Genomic DNA, 20,100 nt, shown 5'->3' on the forward strand with positions numbered 1-20,100 from the left:
GAGAAACAATATGCTTAGCACAAGTTTTTCATCGTTCACTATATACGAATGTTTCTAAAGTCTCTGTTGATATTATAATATGCGAAGACTAATGAATAAAACTGTAAACGCTCTGTATGGAGTGCGACGATTCAAACCTGGGTTAAGTATACAGATTATACCGAAACAATATAAAGTTAATATTGCCATAATAAAAATGCAGTATAAATGCATATAAATAAACATAGTTGTTCATGTGTGCAACGTACTTGACACAGATAAAATAATATCTACATTCTTATTTTTCAATTTTTAACAATGGAGTAGTCATTAGATGCATCTTTTAATATTTAATAATAAAATAATCTCAAATACGATGTAATGACATGGACTTTTTTATAAAATTTACCAACAAATCATATTGGAATGTTGTTCGTTCAACAGATTGCTGTATTTGTGTTCGGGAAGCGGATGTCTGCGAGAGGTCGGTCAGTAGTCCAATAAAACTTTAAGGTAATATGGTTTTTCCATGCAAAGTAACGTGGTCTAAAATATACAACAATCGCTTATTCTCCAAATAAGAAGTTGACTTTTGTGTATCCATTTAAAATTGAAAAATAACTATAATAGTTTTTTTTTTCATTATATTCAGTTTTTTACCAGAAAAATTGATTTTGGTGAAGTGGAATCGATTTTTTTATGTCTAATTATAATCGGAAAGTAATAATGGATCCCTATGTTAGCGTGATGGCGTGACATTCCCTCCGGATACTTATTTTTATATATGCGAATGTGATATTTAGCAATTGATACATCTTAATATTAGACAGATTCTTAATATTATCTTGATTTATTATCTTTGAAACCGAAACATTATTGTAAGTAACTATTATAAATTTTCACATAAATTTTGTAATTTCGCAACCCAAGCCCGCATTTAAGCTGAACGCATCCTAACAATTTACAGTAAATTAATAGAATACATAAAGATTTTAAATGGCCCGCATGTATTTAAATAAGTGTTTATTGAAAAATCATGACCGATTTGTATCGTGTTATATACATTTAAATGATTTATCTGTGTGAATTGTCGACCTTAGCAACTGTCTGCGAGTTCTTGACATAAATTCTTTGATATGAGTGAGTTGTGTAGGAAACTACTGTTTTCCCCTCTTGTCTCGTAACCGGAAGAACAAGTGATCTTACGAGGTTACTCAACGAATAGTTTATGTTCATCGACCTTCAGTGTACAATTTATTTACTCAATAACTCATAAGTTAACATGATTTATTTATCATGTTTCTTGGTTAGAATTATTCCTTGCAATTCTATATATTATTTTGTATGAATCAATTGAATATTAATATATTTAATAACAAATAGTTTTTCTAATTATTAAAAGTTTTGTTCGATGTAATTACTTTCAGTGGTAAATAAATTTTGTAAGGCTATTCGATGAACATAACATTTGGTTGAAGGCTGTTATTGTGGTTGTTATTTTGTTGGCATATTAATTTTACAATTAATGGTTACATATAACGTATCTAATAAAATGTTTAATGTTAGTTCGTAACATATAGTTTAGATTTAAACGTAACTAAGTTATGCAGAATGTTATTGGTTTGATACTACAAGAAATGTTTAATTATTTCGTTAGGTCTTAGAATTTTTATAAACTGACAACTAGTAATAATTTTATCATATGTTTATATATAGCAGGCTTTTTTTTAAATACATATAAATAGGAATTGGTTAAGGCGTTGCCCTAACCCGGAAACTTGCGGTCAATGAGCCTAAGGTCAGCTGATGTTCGGCCTTCGTATGTGATAGCAAGGGCAATATAGACAAGTCAGGGTCGTATGGTGAAGAAAATTCTAGACGGTACTATGTTGTGTATATAAAGTATTAAGAAGGAAATATTTAAGCACGATTAATATGAAAGTAATGTAAATCCCTTTACCAGATCATTGAGATTTTTACAATTCCAAGCAGGTGAACAACACTTTTTATATTCTAAATAGCTTAGTCTGTGTTTAAATATAGTTTAAGGAATGGACCGGTAAGGCAAAGTCATTGTAAGAAAGTAAAAATAATCTATGACTGATATTTTCAAGTGTTTTTTTTTAATTTTCTATTTTATAAAAACTAATAAAATTGAAAATGTTTTTTGCTGTTAAAAAGTAAGTGTTGATTAAAAAGTTTTTTTTTTGTTAAAATCTTTGGTTGTCTCGATTTTCATGTATCGTGAATATTTCGTATTTTATAGTTTCCGATTGAGTATAATATCAATGTCACTAAGGACCAAACCTTGTTATTTATCTGTTTTAATTTAAATAACGAGATTTTTTTTTGCAAAAACATAAACCACATATTGTAAAAAAAGTATTCTTTATCCTGGAATAATATTATCTGTATAAAAAATACCTGTCATTAAATTGACAGATCATTAAGTAGATGTCAGTGAGGGCCGGTCAAACTCAAGGCCGGCGATAAGGATGTTCGGCGGTAATCCTAAAGGTGATTCAACCTTGTCCATATGAACCTTATTCATCCATATATGACTATCGAGCACGTGAAAAAAATTTCATTACAACTCTAATAATGCCAGACGCAATTCTTGTATTATGTTTTACATGTTTATAATTCCGTTATATAATACACAGCCTTCACAACCTGTTAGCCTGTTAACCTTAATTGGCGCCGGTATTTTCGTCTGACAATTAACATGTCTTGTAAACAAAAGCAGATGTATCTTTTGTTACTGATGTTGAAATGGCCCGTTTCCGTGGATACTTTCAAGTGTATTGTCTTAAGTAGGTAGTGAATATAAGCTCAGTAATTTAGTAATGTTCCATTCATCGTGTTTTAAAAATACTTTATATATAAAATGTTTCAAACATTATTGTGTATGTCAAATATATCTCAAAAAACCTAAAAAGTATTGCAGTTTTAGTTTTCGAATAAAAAAACACAGTTCCATTTTATTGGCTTTGTACTTTAAGGTGCCATATTGGTCCTCCTTAATATACAGGCTAAAAAGAAAAATCCAACTACTGTTACAAGTGGCGCCATCCGTGCCGTACTTATTATAATATACTGTAATTCTCAGAATTATTTTTATGTAATTAATAATAAATGAATATCAGGTATATTGCCGGGATAAAATTGTGGAAACCTGATAATAAGTTTATGTTATATTATAAACTATATTGAAACCAATATTTGTAATTTTTTTAATTAATTATAATACTGAACCTATGTTAGTTTTGTGATGGCAACGTTTGGGTCTCGACTTGTGTTTGAAAGTTATCAATACTGGCTTCAGTCCTTTTGGAGGACTTTACTAGAATAAACGCCGAACATTAAGAATCAAGACTGAATCTGTTATTCGCACACTATCTTCAAGGAGGTTTTTTATAACTTATGTCAAATAAGGACATGTCAAAATAAATACATATTAATGACGGAATAATACATAGACGGAAGATGAAAATATCCTGTGCTAACTGTGCAACCAGCCATACATAAAATATTTTCAAACAATGAGATGAACGATCACTTAAATCTTATTTCATATCGAACATAGAAACACTACAGCTGTTATAATTATAAAACGATATTGAATGAATTAAATATAGATAAAGAAATGTTTTAATTAATACTCGTTCGATCATTTATATTATTTAATAATAAAGAAAACTTATAAAACGATCCGAATGAATTATTATACACTTGGCAGTCTTTAAGATACGTGCCATCTGATCACAAATATATGATACTAGTACTACAATGTTTTTTTTTTTAATTTTAAACACCTCAGTTTATTGTGTTCTTCTTGTAAGTACCTGTTATCAAAATAATAAAGTAAAATTAAGTCTCATTTTGGAATCGGAATATATGAAAATATTAAAAATTATTAGTACGTATGTGTTATTTACTGCTAGATCAAAATTTTTATATTTATTTCAATTGTTTTATAACTACAAAGTTGTTAGTTAAAATTTATGGGTACTATAAATATTATGTCGTCTGACATCTATAGAGATATGAATTAATAAAACTTATATAAGATAATAATAATCATCGTCAAGCGGCACCGAAGACAACGATTCAACAGGTTTTGTTCGGAGCCAGCTGACTAGGTATACTATTAAAACTGGTTCATAGATCGGTAGGAATTGATTTTAATGAGAATGTAAGTATTTATACACATTGTATTTATCGATGGGGAAATAATGTTAAGCTGAAAGCGTAAATAAGGCAACATTTGTAATAATTTAAAGCTTAAATTTTATGCGGCTGCTAAAGTTTGTTGCGTAAGTTTAATTTTAAGAACAGAACGTGTTACTTAGACTTTTCAGTTTTGTTAAACTAACTTAACTACCTATATATAATGATAGCTAAGGTTTTCGCGTTTACAAATTTAAATGAAACCAAGTTTTTCAGATACTACAATTTTTTATTATTATTTTATATCCAAGAGATCATAATCATGAAGTTTTGGTTCCTTTACAGCAACCGTGATCATTGTCAAAAAAACGCGTAGTATCCCAAACACTAAGTGAATTTTTTTCTGATTAAAATGATACCCTGATCACTTACGTTGAAAATATACATAAATTGAAACAATAAACTATTTTTTAAATTCTGTATACTCTATGGAAAAGTAAAGTCTACTTTAAATAGATTTTTGTAGTGAGTTTGTCTGTTGTCATATTGTGTATTGGTTAAAGAGATGTTTAAGGCGTTATTATTTCATAACAATTTTTTTTTTATAACATAACAATCAACTAGGTCTATATGGAATCTCTCAAGATTAGCTGGTGATGATTGCAACGTAACGAGGACAATTGTAATTATTGTTTGCATGGTATATAATAAAACTTCTTTTGAAGGTGGTTAATAACGATAGCTTCGGCAAAAAATTATCGTCATAAAACGAAAGATGTTCAGTTTTAGGTGCAATAGTATTAATTACATGTCAATGGAATTGTGTTTTGATTGTCGATAGATATAATTCATCGACTACAATTACTAACGTAATTTTTTTTTTGCGATATATATTTTTCAACAAGACACGAGGTCGAATGCTGTCTGAAGCACATTAATTGGAATTCGTAAAATTTTAATGATATTTTTATCTTAAAAGCAAATGTCATTGGAACGAAAAAATATTTATATATAGCATTTCAGTGCAACTATTCATTAATTATTACTAATTATATATTTAAAATGATAGTATATTTACGCTTAAAACAGTAAACCTTTAGCGCTTTGATGTCATAATTCTATAATTTATTTTCATTTAAAAATATCTATTTGATATCAAGCCATTACACACTAGATTCACATGTGTTTGCACATGCATATACATATATAAAATACGGAGTATAATCCGAAAAATATTAGTTTTATTTAAAATCAGACTTCCAATAAATTTTTAATACTTTCAGACCGCTATTTTATCTAAGGCACAGATAAAGAGTTACTGGTTCATAGCCCAGTTCAAATGAAGTAGTGAGTAGTGTGTTGGTGTTTGTCAAAGAAAATAATTTCTTTCTTGACGAGTGAAAGTCACTGAGTAATGATTTCAAAATACAAGAACAAGTTCTAAGAAGCGCTGCTTCTAATCTGGATACATAATAAATTCATTATTTTATGTTCGGTAACAAATATAGGAATTGTAGGAGTTAATAATATTTAAATTTTATTATATTTAAGAACCGGAAAACCTTGAATGTCGCCCAAGCAATTTCCTGGCGAACCATTATAAGAATTGTATTTCATAGAATTTTAATGTTTAGGGGAAAATAATTAATTAAATTGCGGTTAGTTTACATACCATAAGGAAAATAGACAAATTTCTTGTCTCTTGTCCAGTATAAATAAAATATTTTCTATTATATATAGATTTCATTTATATGGGAATATAAATGAAGTTAAGTAATTGTTTTTGAATTCGAAATAAATGTGCTTAAAACGACTAAAATAATAGTTTTTTGTATGATTTTTTGTCTAGTTTAAAAGACGATATACCTTAATAGATGATATTCGCAAACACTATATAATTCTTTTAAAAAGAAAATTTAAGGTATATAAAAAAAATGCGATTTTTCAAATAGAATTTTTAAATATGAAAAAAAATATAATTTTAAATACCGTAATATGGACTGGTTAGTTTATTCACTTAAATTCAATTTTGTTGCTTTTCTGTATTGAAATATCATTTTCTATTAAAGGTACAGCTATTAACAGAGAACGCGTTATATTTTTTGATCTTCAAATTTTTTCCATAAGGGCATAACGCTCACGAAACCACAATATAGAGTAAAAGATAATCGATAAATTTGTACTTGAACTGGTCTTATGTAATCATTAAGTTCCGATTTACACGGAACTTGACCTTGTTTAGTTCGCCAACCGTTCAAAGAATAACACACGCTATGCATTCATATATATGAATTTAGGAAGAAGTTAAAAAACACTGATTATCGTTTAAAATAAATGTCGTATATCTAAGATTTTAAAGCTACCGTTACCGTCATATATGTAGAGTCGTTTATTTAAGTTAGACACGGTTTCATACGTGAAACCTAAACGTATTACGGTTTCGCAAAATTTTGATCGCATTGCCAGTACTGCGATGTTTATTAGGTGCTATCATAAATCATGCCTATGAATAAATGTACAGCGTCCATAGTGGACCGGTAATTTTTCAAACGAACTCCGCCGACATTAGTGCTTCGACGCAACAAGTTTGCATTGAGTTCTTTCGTACAACCTTCTTAAATGACAGCGGAATATAACAACGGACATTTGGTATTTGAGCCAAGGCCCGGTAATGAGATATTTGTGTTTGATAGACTCACAAAAAAATTAAGGGATTTATAGTCCGTGTAGCGTTACAATTCTGTCCTTTACCGACTTTTTAAATTAAGGATCTTATTAATCTTTACTTTCTTATTTTTTTTAAAAGCTAAGAAGAAAAAGTAATATTCAAATAAATTAATAATTAAACAACACATTTTAGAGTCACATTTGTAGAGAATAATCAAGACTGTATTGGTAAAAAAAAATAAGTTATTCATATATTTACAGATATGGATGCATGAGTTAGTAAAATGTAGCTGGTCTCTTAATGGTAAGTGGCAGTGGCAGGCAACCTTGCAGCATGAGTTTCGCAACCGGAACATAGAATTACGAGCTACTTTAGAATGCACAAATTATATTACATCTTATTAAATATCTCTTAGATAATACGCTACATACTTTATTTACAACGAAAGAATATATTATAAAAAAATATATATATTTAAATGATCACGATTTTTTTTGTTACTATTATACGTTTTTGTAGTAGTCATTTATGAAAGTTTTTTTTTTATTATTTTATTTGACACAAAAAAACATATACATATTTTTTGCAGTTGATCTAAGTTAGAATTATATTAAATTTTTTAGATTTTTGTTACAACAAACTGTATAACACGTTATCGGGGCTTAATAAATACACACACACACACACAAACACACACACACAGACATCTCACACACATACACATAAATAATAACAATTAATACACTATGACAATAAAGATTAATACAATCTGTCTTAGACGTAATTAAAAAATCTTATAAAAAAAATCTTGTGATCAGTAATCGAGATCGGCCACTTTCATAGTTATAATTAAACTTCTCGTAATAAACTTTAATTCAGCACAACAATTAAAATTCATTTTAATGAAGCCGCTGAAAGCTCGTTACATTACATCTGTGACACGAGATTGATAGGTTCATGCCTAATCCAATTTATAAGTCAAGGATCTTAAGTAATTCAATAATAATAATGGATTAAAAAAGGAACAAATGTTAAGAGCGTGGTCGTTTGGCTCTCCAGTTGAAAGTAAAAGTAGACTTTTTGTTTTATATTTGAAGCAGCAATGCTTTTGATGTTGGCATTATTTTCTTTTATTATAGTTTTTAGGTGCAATTAATGACGGAATAATACATTAAAATCTCTTTTGTATTACAATAATAAAAATGTTAATATGTTCTTGTAACTTGTTTTTATCTGTGCGCTTTATTTTATAGACTAAATAGTTACACATTTATATTAACATTTTCTGTGTGTGTCAGTGGCGTTACAGTTGCCTACATTAGTGTATATATTACAATACATTGACAATGAAATATTTATTTATAAGGGCAAGTAGACCCTCTTAATTCGTATGCGTTTAATATTATTTAGTAAAAGTTTTACATGTACTATACAGTTAGACAAGAATAACACGCTATAATTTATTTAATTTTCTTAATTTAAAATTTGAATATATAATATATACTTAATTTATATTCTATAATATATGTATATAACATAATATATAGTATATTTTCATAATGCCAGTGATATTTAGTCGTAGCTTTATGACGAAACTTCAAGGAATAGACGTGAAAGTATTCATTTTTATAGTAACATATTACAATATTAAAAACATAAAAAAATATCTATAATAATCAACAGATCTAAAACATTCAATTTGATTCAATCAGGATTAATTTATTTTTATGTCTTTTATAATGTGTGTGTTATACGATGACGTCAATCAAAAATTTCACGCTTGTAAAGTATTATCTGTTTAAGAAGTGCGTTGAACTGTGAAGAGTTTTAAAGTACGATCATGAACTATTTACTAACTAGATACTAATACTTCATTGTGTACGTTCCTTGGACAAGCAGCTTGTATTATGTATACATTTAGCTGTAGAGGTAGCTGAAACATGTTTAGAATAGTAGAAATATTGTCATTGATTTTGATTTAACATAACAATTCTTACGAGTTTGTATGTTCATATTGAATACAGACAATGCCTTGTTTTTCATTCATGAATAAATCACACATGATAGTATGAATATTTTTTAAAGAAGGTTAAATTGAAACCATGTTTAATAATTTTTTATGCCAGTCGTAAAACGCTACATACTCGTGGAAAGCCACTCAATACTTCTTTATAGGTGACGAATATGAAACTCCTGAAAAATTAAACGTTTTATTGATAGAATATGAACGATTTTTTTTACCAAATGTAATAATAACGATCTTATAATATGAATATAAACTACTGTAATGATTCAAGTTAATTTTTTTAAAAAGATTTACATTGATAAATAAAGAAAATATTGATTTTCTGCGACGTTTCTTTTACATAGCGATTGTTTCTCGACGATTGATACTTCATCTTAGTAAGTTCAGTAAAATTTTCATCATCATGTCACAAACTTTTGAACTTGAGATATTTTGTAAAGGATGAATGAAGAAAACCTTCGACTGGTTTTGTTAATTTAAAAAACCCTAACCCCTTACGAGACGCTACCTTTATTTAAGTTTCATATATTAATAATACGCTACTTGCATTATTTCTACATTTTCGTGTATAATGTAAACGATAACACAAACGAGGTTATACATTTACAGATTTGAAAGACGTATTCACGTCTTCAATTGGACACGATTATTGCAAAATCTGAAAAGTTGCGAATAATTTAATTGACTTAAAATGTACCAGTACATTCTACTTATGGTACGAATTTGTAAATATTCGGCGTTACATGGATCAATGTAGAAGATTGTATGACGGACGGATGGTTTATAAATTGGAATTATTTTTACTGTGGATGAATGGATGGATGTTTTACTAACAATATATTGCCTTTTTTTTGCAGCGTATATAGTGCTCGGATGAAAGTCGTAAATAAAAACAATTATTTTTAATGAAAAGTCAGAAAACCAAATTCTCTGATTTGTACATGTGATGTTGCAGGAAGGAATTTACATTCACATCTCGTCTGCGTCGTCTCGTCTGTCTGTGATCACGGTTGCTGAAAAGTAACCGCAACGTCGGGATTATGTAGTTTTAAAATAATAAAATCCGCGTAGTGTATCCGAAATAAATTAGTTTCATTTAAAGGAAGTGATTAGTCAATTAAAGGTAATAAGAGACGATAGTCTTTATAACACAAAAAAGTTAATGCCGTTCCGTGAGTTATAGTCATGGTAAGTGAATGCTTCTATTGTTGGATGGTCCTTCGTCTGAATTGCATTCACAAGCACCAAGTTCAATTGTTTAAAATTAATAACAACTGCTATACCTAGCTTTACTACGAGTTTGAATAGTTAAGGAAAAATACGGTCGGCTTGTAGTTTTTCATTTATAAACCATACAGATGTTTGTATCAATGTAGATTTGTGAAGGGAAAACTAGAAGAGCCCTGTATTTAATTTATTCATGCATAAACTGTGGTACGGACATTGTTGGTAGTAAAATTGACTGTTAAAACGACTTTACTGTTTCATATAGCTATTAAGATGTACGTAAATGTTTTACGATGATTTTTTTTTAAACTAAAAATATGTTTTAGTTTCAATACGTCATTTTTATGTATTGTTTTATTTTTTAATATTTAATTTTTGTTTACAGTGACTATTAATAAAAACGGGGATGTTAAGAATTAAAACCAAAGTGTTTTTGTTTGGTAAAATTATTGCTAGAGAAAATTACTTATGATCATTAAGTTCATAAATCAAACACATAATTAACAAGTAATAAGGTTTAATTTTATTTTAAACAGTAACAGTGTTATAAGCCTAAGTTTAAGTTTGCACTACACACGCAGTGTTTTCATTTTCTCATTCAATAATCTACGTTAATAACGTGAGAAGACTTAAAATTCATAACTGAAGAGCTTTCGAATATAGTGCGATAGCTTCATATACACAACTTGGGATAAGCATACAGATTTTAATGTGTAAGTGCAAAATTGTAGTAAATTATGGTCTATTATCTTTATCTTGCTTAAAAGATGGTCTAATATATTTATCTTGCTTAAAAGATTTTCCTTTCACTCCGTTAACATGATATTGAGTTATTGACTTATTCAATTTAATTTGACTAAAAATCTGGCACCAATGCTCTCGCTGTTCTATAAAGAATTCAATGGTCTGGATTCGGTAAATTTAGTAAAATTGTCCGTGTCACGAATGAATGAGATTTAAATTAAATAGTTTTTAGCTCAAAAGTCAATCACAGTTGTTTGCAATGCGACCTGTGAAGACGTAGAAATTATAGTTATGATATATAGATATTATGAAAGAGATAAATTTGCTTAATAAAAATATGAGTATAAATTCAGAATAATATTAAAAAGATTAGCATAATTTCGTATTGAAAGACGATAATAAAGGCAGATTTTTTTGCACACCCCGACCGCTACAGTGAAGGTTTTATATATTATAGTATATTAAGTAATAAGTCTTTAAAATAAACATATATTGTGTACAAATTATTTTTCGTTGAGATTACGTCATTTGGCTTACATCATGACTGCACATGAGCATTTTTAGTTTCTCTTCATTGTAATAATTGACAATGGTATTGCCATGCTATTTTTCAAATCTGCGATGTACGATTACTGGTAAATTGTTTACCATTTTTGTGGCCAGTACTATTAAGGGTAATCTATTTCCGTTATTTTTGAACATAGTAATTACATGAAGCATGTCTTTTGTCCATTAAGAGTAAAACAGCTTGTTTAAGTCTAAGATTCTATGTCTTATTGCTGAGAATTAATTATATACAGTGCATTTGGATCAAGATATTTTTTAATTTTAGCTTATTATTCGATTGCTAACCAAACAGTGTTGTAATACGCTTAACCGTCTTTCTGAATGCTACCGCAATATAAACGCATACCTTTAGCTTGATCGATTTTTGTTTTGGGTGAGTGTTTTTTTTAATTTATACGAAACTTTACAACATTAGGCCAAAACATCTCACAGAGAGGCAGATAATTTCTCAACAATGTCACTTAAACATTTGTTGCCATAACAAAAAAGTACATGATAGTGCAATTTTCCGTTGGCATGACAAATGTTGCAATTATTTATTTTAAACTATTATTTTACTCTGTATGCAGCTGTTCGAGTCGTGACACAGATGATTGTCTCTCGATTGTACCTGCGGCGTTTTCAATTTATGTTATAGGAACGATTGTTTGTCGTAATTATTTTCGTCTGATTAATGATAGTTCTTATTGAACATAAGTGTGAATAGATTTAAATATTAATGTTTGAATAGTTCAGAATTCAAGTCGTATAGGCATATAATTAATGTGATGTCGGTTTTTTTAATGGTACATAATATTTCATATGCTATATACGTTTCCTTTAATAATAAATGAAGGCTATCAAAATTAATAAAGCATTCAGTTTTATTACAAAAGGGATAGTAATTAATATGACCACACAGATCTTAAATGTGTTATGTGGGATCAATAAATAATTCTATTTTAATAAGTTCAGGCGGGAGTGGTTATAAAATGGGTGTTAATAATAAATTAAATAAGCTTAGAAAATAGTTTCAGATAATGTAATATGATTTGAATGATTTATTTATGCACTGGAGTAAATAGTTTTATAGGTAATTTTGTGGCTATATTGAATTATTATTTAAATATATCATCACATTCACACGTGGAATAGTTTTAAAACGAATTATAATTTAATTTTATTATTATTTAAAATATAACAGAACGTAATTTAGAATAACTTATCATACCTTTTCCATATATTAACCAAAAAAGACCCACCTTTTTAACAACTGTGTAAAGTTAAGTATCCCGTGTTATGACACAGAGTATAACATCACAAAACATCACAGGCACTATAATGTAAGCACAGATACAAATCACTCGGGGGTTGATTCATACATTGTTAGCGAAGTCGTTATTGTTTAAAAATGTTATCGTGTTGTATCCGTAGAGACTGAGATCGGACTGAATGTTTTATTATTATATCGAGGGAAGGAGCACTCAAGGTTCCGACGGCCGCGGTCGACTCACGTAGCCCGTAGCGAGGTTTATCTGCCTTTGTCACTGGCTGTTTCGTTCTCTTTGAACTATAATAATGTTGCGGATATAACACTAGTTTTTTGATTATTTTTTTTTTGTGTTTGAATTTGGAATGAGTAACAGAATACGGTATAGACTAAGAACAATTCAACCTAAGTTTATATATCTAAGCAGTATTAAAAGGAGAAAATATATGTGTTAAGTGGAGTGTACGGATATTATTAAGTGAAGAACCAAATTCGCAATCATGATGTGCGGGGTTTCTAAACGATTGTCATCGTGCCCAGTTACACGTTCGACTGACGCGCCTTCACGCTTTTAAACGTGTTGAAAATTATAAGTGCTTTGTTTGGTCCTGATACATTCAGAATATGAATATTTTTTTATTATACAATAATAATAAAAATGACAGGTTTAAGAACATCAAATATGAGTAATGAGAATATATTTTCGATATATTTTTTAAATGAATCATTGACATTGGTAAAAACTTCCACAATTCTCATATGAATGAAGCCATAGCATCAAAAAAAAATAAGAATTTAAAGAAAGTCATAACTTATAAGTGAAATGTTCATTGACTGCTTTTATTGAAAAGTTGATGGGGTATTTAACAAGATAGGAATAACGTCTAACATACCATTTCTTTTACAGTATGGTTCCAAGAAAAAATATTGTTTCTTTCTTATTTTTTTTAATTTTAACATACAATTACTGTTTCATAAAGTAAAAAACATGTTACTCATATTCTACACTTTATTAAGTCAGCAGACAATGAGTCAGCATTATCGTGCCCCAAAAATTGTAACCCGGTCCATTGACACAGATACATCTATCACATTGATCGGAGAGTTGCATCTTGTTTGTTGTATGTAGGGTTTAATGTTATATGCCAAAAGGACGAATAAATATTTCTCTTGGATTTTATTTGGTTATGATACGAGGTTTGGAATTATGGAGAATTTGGTTTTAAGTCTCCTGTGAAATCGTCGTAACATTCTTAACAAATAAACATAAAATAAAAGCGCAAAGTTTGTCAATAGTATCTTCATAAGATAATTAGTTAACAAATCTAATGACAACAACATATATCTAATACACATAACTTAAATATCGACAACTGCTAATTAGAATAAAAAAGTCTACCGGAACAAACATAATACAGCTGACCTTTCCATAATATATTTGCCACACACTAACAGGTAGCCATTTTAGATATCAATACTTCCTTGGTATTGCGAATTGAAGGTCCTTACAGAAAAAAAAAAACATTTTTAATATATGTATATGACGAAAAACAAATGAAGCAGTAAAGATGAGTTGATTTTAATATTGAAAGACAAGTTAATGTACATAACTTTAGACTGTAGTGGAGCTACGCGGATGTTGGAGAGGAACTGTATTGTAAAAACGTCAACGAAATTACCCATTCAATTCTGTCAGTGACGAATTGAGGTTCTGTTCTGTTGAGTAGATTTATGGTATTTTATAGTAGTGTACATAATATGTTTGTTTTATATATTTCTTTGAAACTATTAATGTTTTATGTAAACAATTCTTTTTTGTTCACTCTTATATGTCAAGTTATAAAATCGTTATGTTTCCCCTCAGAATTTAAAGTACACGAGACCAAATGCATTTAAATAAGAATAGAATACAAGTTTTATTTTTTTATGGGTTTATTAATTAGTAAGGAGTACAATTTTTTTTGATGCTCAAAATTTAGATTTTTTTATCTGTGAAATACTCTTAAGTAAGAATTATTGAATTTTTTATAAGTAAAAGTATCTTAGTTCTTTAATAATGAGACGAGACTTAACTTCTTAGCATTCAATGGATTCACCGTGCGGGTGCCGGGTCCATCGCGTTGTGGGGAGAGGAGCTTCAACAGTGCCTGGGATTTCCGACCAAGCTGTAGGTTTAAGGGGCTACCTATCTAACGCGAGTTAAACTTGCACCTCCACCGTCCAAGCCCCTCTACATAACATGACAGTATATTCCCAAATATTAAGATAAAACAAGTAACGTAACGCTAGTCACATGGTTGCACACCTAGATTCTTCCGCATCAGTCTTTTAGTAATATTTTAATAACATATATATAATTTATTAGCGTTCGAGTGATTTTCTTTTGTAGGCGCGTCAAGTTCATAGTAGTACTTTCATTGACTTGATACCGAAAGTTAATCGATTGTTACGGTGTCGTTGTTAATTTTAGGAACTGTTATAAGGTGCATGCATTTTATAATATCTGGAGGAATCAATATGACTGTTAATTTTTAGTAATCATCTTAAACCATCGAAAAAGATCTCTTAAACTTGTTTACATCCAAATATATATATACAGTAAATGTTAGTAACGTGAGAGGTACACGCTAAATACTTCGTAATCGTTATAGGCGTGGCGACATTACTTTGACATTGTTTGACACTAATATTTAGTTGGTAAAGCGTCTCAAATACCATTCGTCTTCATTTCGACAGAGGGCGCCGCCGTTCTTTACATCTTAATCTGTCAAGGTTGGAGATTATCAATATTGGCCCTAAGGCAACATCACCTACTTTATCTAGAGTACAGTTTAATACATTTGACAAGTATATTATACATGCTAAAATATTCAAGGACATATGAGTGTGGTTGTTGTTTTATATAAAAACCACAGAATAGATTTTTATGAAACGTGACAGAAGTGTTAGGTGATATAATATTATAATAATACAGATTCAAGTTTATTGTTATATTTAAACTAAAGTGAGCATCCGCAGTCGTAGCGGAAACAGGAAACTTGTTAAGACAGTTCTAACGTAATATTTAGGTAATGCTGCGATTATTCCAAGATTTAATCTTTTACGATTCCCACAAATCGTAATAACATTAAAAACATCAATCGCTTTAGTGAAGGCCGTATACATATTCGTAAGTTGTAACAGTATTTATAAAACGTCATTTTAATTATATAAATTTTAACAGCAGCTTTTGGTTTACGATATTACGCAAGGCCAATATATAATTGCATAAACATTATATTTGATATCAGCATTCATTTGTAAATATATCATTTGTATCGTTTATTGTTTATCGATTTAATGATCGTTAAAATAAATTCGCTGACATGCTTAAGGACGCGATATCTCATTCTTTGAAACGGTCGCCATGCGATATCCCGGTGGTTTGGGTTCGAATCATGTGGGTATATCTTTACATTCTCCTTGAAATTGCTATAAAATTTGATGAAATAAAAACGACTCGCACCTTAATTTCGAACAAAATGTTACACAAATATTATCAGCGTTCTAAAATTAAATTAAACTAGTACAAGTCAGAAGGACAGTTAAGCGTTAAATTTAAATTAGTTTAGTGACTGGTATGTCATCTAGTGAGTCACGTCCACGCCGAGGTTGATTGTGAAATATCCTGTACATCAAACAGCTTTTAGTAAAACAAGACGTTTTTAAAATACGTTAAATTAATAATTTAAATAATATTACAACTTTAACAACGTTTCAACTATGTTTCACTAACTTGGACTAGCTGTGTTTAACGGACGATAAAAGTCACACAGATTATATATGGTGATGTACTTAAGTTAAGGAAAAAAGGTTTTATCTAATTCTCATATTATTTATAGGAAATTATTTTGTATATGAAAAAGTTACAATCTATTTTTAATTCAAAATAGAGACTAAGTGATTATAAACCAAAATTAACAATCCTAGAATTGAATAGATATATTAATCATTACTAAAACAGCATTGTGGAGATATAAAATGTTATACATAGAATACCTATATAATTCATAATAATTAATGCGTGTATTAAAGTTGCAGGTGTGCGGAAGCATCCGGTTTTCCTGTTCAGGAGGTTGTATAGAGGTTGTACTGAAGGTCAGTAGGACTAAGCATAATATAAATAAAATACTTATCGTTGTTTTAATATTAAGCAAATATTTCATCTTTAGGTTTAAAGTTCATTCTTTAAATTAAATTATCATTAAAGAAGCCTAGAAAACAGGTTATGTTATTAATCCTTTTAAAAAGAAGAACTTGTTTATGTGTTAGATCCTTAATGGAAAATGGGTTTTCCGATTACGAGAAATTAGGGGTCGTTTTTGTAAGACTATTAATAAAATGAGAATGTTATATGGATCCTTTTCATAAAAAAACCTTTATATTTATTTTAATTACTGAGTTTGCATATTTTTTACATGTTCACTTATTTTGACGCGTTGTTTATGATCAATATTCAGTCTGCCGTTTTGCTAAGTTCTTGAGAACAATGGTTCCGAGACATATTTAAAAATATTTGAATTCAATGATAATAATTATAATTATCTGAAACATGGCCTTCATTTGTCCTATAATTCTCTTTGAATTGAAAGTTTTTTTATAAAATGCAATTAATTTACAATTATGTTTACTTGTTTCTTACACAAATTTCGAACGGTACTTCGGAATTAGCAAAGAGAAATGTATAAAGTGTCTTAAAATAATAGATACGTTAACCAACTGACAGCGACATCTATAGTCTTTATACACTAAACTAGTGTGATGGTAACTTGAATGTAGGAATATAAGGTTAAGAGGAATATAAGAAGATTATGTTTGAACTTGGGACATATAATTTTTTTGGTCTGTAATGGTTTAATGGACGAAATTAATAGATTTGTTTGTAAAACATTAAACACATATAGTGACGTCATTCTTGTTCGTTTTGCCAGTTGTAATGGATATATCATGTTGTATAGTAATAAAAATACCGATCTATTATTAATAAACAATCTGTACGTTGATGTCGGTCCGTAATATAATGATCAGTGAAAAACAATCCCAAGAGATCCAGTACACAATATTATATAAATAATTATGATGGAAGAATTTTTTTATTTCGAAGCTACCGAATAGTGGACTAAAATTTATTTTTTATTGCTCATGAACTCAATCAATTCAATACTTATTTCATACTACTACATAATTATTACAGAACTATTAGAGTTTTTGGATTGGTATAAAAATATTGATATTGTGATATTGGTAACAATAAAAAAGTATATAGGATGTGAAAGAAAAATTAAGTCTTTAGTATACACATATTGACCCTCACTGATAATAGACTTATATCATAATTTATATTTGGCGAAAAAATTATACACAAAGTTAAATTAAGTCACATTTGAGCTTATTTACGCGAGTCACAATATGTTAAACGTATTAGTTTTCAAGTAAAGAAAGTTCTTGTAACAATCGTTGAGCAAAGACATTGCGCAAATACATCTGTAGTTTCTCCCATGAGATTGTTAATATGATGGAGTTAAGAGATAGAGGGGGTTAACAGGTGACTAGAAGAAATACTGGTAAAGATTCATGAACCGTCAAAAAAGCGAATGTTTTTAAAGTATTAGTATCAGCAAAAACTGTGTATTATTAGATATTAATGGTCACTTGTCTTTGCTTTATGTAATCATAAATCCGAGTGCATTATGGATCAAATAATACTTTGATGACTACTAACAGATGTTATTAATGTTAAACATACTTAAAATATATTATTCTAAGTGCTAGTACAGTAACAATGTTTATATCTGTTAGTGGTACTTATATATATTATACACGAGAAAGTGACCCGTTGAAAAGAACGGCTGGCAAAAACAGGTTACTTATCATCAACAAAAAACTGTTCCAGGAAGCTGCACCCATAATTTATAACCAAGGGTACGTAACTTGTTTTTTTTTTTTGGTGGTAAAAGCGTGCATGCAAAAAGTTTTAAGTAATCATAAATACCTGACATAAATTGTATTGCATCTTAAATATGTTGTTGAAAATTAACAAGTATTATACGATCGCTGGGCTGGACACTTACAGTGTACATATATAAGTCTAAAGAATAAAAAAAAAATCAAAAGTAGTTAAAGAGTTTCCTTTAAATGAAAAAAAGAGATACCATATGGAAATAGATACCAATGGAAACTACTAAAAAGAGATAGCAATAGAAAATGGTTGGCTATATCATATACTAAACTTTTTAAATATCCATTAAATCCAACAAGTGTAGAACGGTCCTAGCGTTTGGTAATCGCCTGATGTCATATTAGTGCGGCTTAACTAGGACTTAACACATACACACTATATTAAAATGTGATATTTGAATAAGAAATTAATTTATTTAAGTAAGGAGGTCGTCTGTAAAACGGTAATGGAGCCTGGACTTATGTCACTTCCGCTTTTGACCTTTACACCTAGATGGTATGTGTGTCAATATCTTAGTACCTAGATGTCGTAATGTGAGATTTAACGTGCCGCCAACGGTAAGGGAATCTAGAACCGGATGCTGGTAGGGATTATGCTGTTTAATGTTTACACCGGGTCGAACGTGCAAGTATTTGGTTATCGCTAACATTTAGGTTAACCGAGGCCGTTTATAAATTGTCTGCAATCGTTTAATAATACCACTGTGCAAAGGTCTGTGAATATGCTAGGGTCATCATGCTTATTTTGACTCGACTGGAATTACACCTGGTGTATATTCAAATTATACCTACTGTTTATTAATACGTACTTAGCTTGACATATTTATCGTACGTTTGAAGTGTTTGTAGTCGATAAATTAAAGTTTCTTAATACATCATAATATTGTATACATCATATAATTTTTATTAGGCATTATTCAGTCCCAAATAGAAACTAATCTTCAATGATAATTCACATTAAATTGACAATACTTATGAAAATGCCGTTGCGACATTCTTAATGGTTACAGCCATGTTGCGGTATGTATGCAGAGTGCCCGCATGACTGACGCGTTTAACTTCGCTTTCTTTGCCAAATATCCAACTTACGTAATATAATGGCGCCCAAAGTCGCTGGCTATGGGAAATACTTCACACCATTGCACTGTGTCTTAATGTGACTAATGACTATTAAAAAACTATATATTGTCTTTTGACAGGTGACATTTGGGAATTTCTAAAATGATAGAGCAATATTTTTAATGACGCAAATGTCAGGTTAGATATGTACTAATTTGAATTCGGCACGATAAGTGCTTAAGAGTTTCCATGCCTACGTTAATTTTAAGTGATGTAACATAATTAAAATAGAACATTTCTAAAAGCATCAATTTTGGTTGTAGTAGAGATTTCACAAAGATTAAATCTTTATGGATATGAATTTGGAGTGATATCGCATTACACGAACAATTATGCCGGCAAGTGTATAATTAA

The 20,100-nt window shown here is 29.4% G+C and overlaps 1 protein-coding gene and 1 long non-coding RNA gene across 3 annotated transcripts in view; one reads left to right on the plus strand and one right to left on the minus strand.

Moving 5' to 3' along the window:
- Positions 1-20,100, minus strand: part of LOC116770307 (dual oxidase maturation factor 2) — a 40,068-nt gene that overhangs the window by 5,582 nt on the left and 14,386 nt on the right. The window contains exon 1 of one of the 2 annotated variants that reach the window (XM_032661727.2): positions 12,623-12,875. The exons of the other annotated variant lie outside the window; for it this stretch is intronic. The gene's annotated coding sequence lies outside the window, so the exon portion shown is untranslated. Of the gene's footprint in view, positions 1-12,622; positions 12,876-20,100 lie in introns of those variants that run through there. 2 annotated transcript variants of the gene reach the window in all.
- Positions 15,584-20,100, plus strand: part of LOC133320186 (uncharacterized) — a 29,067-nt gene continuing 24,550 nt past the window's right edge. The window contains exon 1 of the long non-coding RNA XR_009753628.1: positions 15,584-16,767. This is a non-coding gene — a long non-coding RNA (uncharacterized LOC133320186). The remainder of the gene's footprint in view (positions 16,768-20,100) is intronic.

This window comes from Danaus plexippus (genome assembly GCF_018135715.1).
Source record: "Danaus plexippus chromosome 13 unlocalized genomic scaffold, MEX_DaPlex mxdp_15, whole genome shotgun sequence".
Taxonomy (NCBI): domain Eukaryota; kingdom Metazoa; phylum Arthropoda; class Insecta; order Lepidoptera; family Nymphalidae; genus Danaus; species Danaus plexippus.